Source organism: Megascapheus bottae, chromosome 6 (genome assembly GCF_031878675.1).
Source record: "Megascapheus bottae isolate mThoBot1 chromosome 6, mThoBot2.hap1, whole genome shotgun sequence".
Taxonomy (NCBI): domain Eukaryota; kingdom Metazoa; phylum Chordata; class Mammalia; order Rodentia; family Geomyidae; genus Megascapheus; species Megascapheus bottae.
Genome location: NC_143514.1, coordinates 44805253 through 44808181, shown reverse-complemented (window position 1 = coordinate 44808181; position 2929 = coordinate 44805253).

Sequence of the window (2929 nt, the reverse complement as noted above, 5' to 3'; positions counted from 1 at the left end):
AGACAGCCAGCCTCGCCCCTCCAGCAAGCCACGCCCCCGCCTCGGCGCCACGCCCCCGCCTCGGCGCCACGCCCCCTCCCCGCCACGCCCCCTCTCCGCCCCGCCTCTCTCTCCCAGCAGAGACCCACACTGAGCCTGCTGAAGGAGGGAGAAGGAAGGAAGGAAGAAAGGAAGGGGGAAGAGGGGGAGAAGAGGAGAGAAGGGGTTAGAGGGAGAGCGAGGAGGGGAGGGGGAGGAAGGAGGAGGAGGCCCATAGCTAAGACGGCTTGTTTTGATTCACTTGACAGTCCATCTTTCTCTTGGATACTCTTGATTTCCATGGTCTCGGCTATTTAAGTTACATGTCTGTAATCTTAGCTACTCAGGAGATTGAGATCTGAGGATCATGGTTCAAAGCCAGCCCAGGCAGAAAAGTCTGTGTGACAAACTACTCAGAAAGAGCCAGAAGTGGAGCTGTGGTTCAGGTGGTAGGGTGCTAGCTAGCCTTAAGCACAAAGATGCTCAGGGACAGTGTCCAGGTCCTGAGTTCAAGCCCCAGGATTGGCAAAAAGAAAGAGAGAGAGGGAGAGGGAGGGAGTGTGGGAGAGAAGGAGAGGAAGAGGGGAGAAGAGAAGAAGGAAAGAAAGGAAGAAAGGAAAGTAAGTACAGGAACACTTATCACATAGTAATAACCAGTATTCTGATTATTCCTCCTCTCCCCTCCCCTTCTTTCCTCTTCCCCTCTTGAATTTATTTTGTATCTTGTAGTCTAGATAATGTTTTTAGTATAAGAATTGGGGAATAAAGTTTACTTTTCCCTTGCATCATCCTAAGTCCCATGTCAGGTTGTCACATGATCACATTTTATCCTTAAAAGCAAATAATAGTGCTCACATTTTTTTTTTTTTGTCGGTCATGGGACTTGGACTCTAGGCTTGGGTGCTGTTCCTGAGCTCTTTAGCTCAAGGCGATTGCCCTACCCCTTGAACCACAGTGCCACTTCTAGTTTTCTGGTGCTTAATTGGAAATTAGAGTCTCATGTACTTTTGAACTGGGCCAGCTTTGAACCATGATCCTCAGATCTCAGCCTCCTGAGTAGCTAGGGTTAAAGGTATGAGCCACCAGCACCTATCTTCATGCTCACATTTTAGAGGAGGAAATATAAAGCTGTATGTTTGAACGTATTTCAGGAAGTTTCAGAGGAGGATGAGGGGCCACCAAGCCTGTTACCTCCAAGCCCTTGTCTCTAACACTTTCTACACTGACCTTTTGGGTGCTTTAGCCCAAATGCTGGCTCACCTCAAACTTGACTGGGCTCAACGTGAGATGACAAGAATAGAGTTCTGCTGTTTCCTGTTCTGTTAGAACAGCTTCCTCATCTACAAAGCCATCCATGCTATTGGGTTCCTGGAATCCCCTCCTTTCTGCTCTGTGAATGTATAGAATATTAGAGCAAGTCTCTCTGCTGGACTTACCCTGGTCCATGCAGTCCAATGATGCCTACTCATGGAACGTGCTTTAGACTCATGTACTGTGTGTGTCCTGCTTTCTTTCTTACCCCTTCTGCCTTCAGCCTGAGTTTAGATTTACACTGCAGCATGCCTGACTGTGCAGCTCTATAGACATGTGGTGGAGAGAAGACTCAGTTTTTGATCAGTTGTCTTTGTTCCCATCCATATCTCATCCACAATGCCACAGGTCTTGTCACGTTACTGGCAGGAAGGAAGGCATTAGAGCTGTTAAAATAAATGAGGAATCAGAATTTACAAAAGTGCATTAAAACCCGCTTATGTGATGCTTGGATGCAAAGAATCCTCATGTTTTATTGCATTAAGAAAAGAAAGGACATTTGATATGGCTGAAAATGTTATTACTTCCAGTCATGTAGTTGCTACATTTTCTGCTTCATTGTAGTGTTTCTGTGCTGGGTTTTGAGTCCACGGACAATATCAATGTTCTGGTCTAATTTGTTCTTAGTGAATCCATTTTGTAGCTTATTTGGAGTATAAATCTTAATGTATAATGACTCTGTATTTTGTTTGTGCAAGCAAATAACCGTTATCTGGCACAACTTCAAGACATGGAATAATAAATGCTTTAATTGTGCTAACAAAGAGTATCAGTGGACACCAATTTTGCACTACTCTCTACCTCCCCCTGCACCCCGCACCCCAGAAAACATGATGCTAAATTTTGAGGCTATTGTTTGTGAGACAAGTTCTCACTATTTAGCCCAGACAAGTCTTATCATCCTCCCGTGTGCTAGGATTACAGGTATACACCACCATGCCTGGCCCACTTGTTTTCAGTTCCCATATTCGATAATATATGACATAGATGGGCAAGTTTGTAATAGAAATACATACATACATACATACATACATACATATATAAAGAGACAATGCTTGGGTTTGCTGTTTTTGTGCCTAATAGGCATATTTAGTACTCAAAAAAAATCATTGGTAGTTGTGCTAAAAATCAGTGATACATGGAGAGTTCTTGGATTATGTTGGATACCAGGTATATAAATTTATCAGAGAAGACTCCAAATAATGTCACTCCTTACTGACATATAAAAGAGATACGCCCAAGACTGTAGCATGACAAATTGCGCCACTGGGCCTGTTAGAAAGCACTTCGTACTCTCTGCTTAGGAAATCATCAAAAGAAGGCATCTGTCTTCCCCAGACTCAGCTCAGTGGAATGATTTGCAGTTGACATTTCCCACTTGTAGAGTCTTATTTAGTTAGTAATTAAGTTAGTTTGCTAGTGCCTTACTGGGTAAATGGCCACCTGCACGGAACCCTGGCATTTGAATTGATGCTTTGCTTTACTCCTCCCATTGTGTGTGTATTATAAATGCTTTTATGATTTGATTAGCATATATTAATAAAATGAATGTACTTCCTTGGAATAATCCCACACATGGATTGCCTTTTCTTTGTTTTTT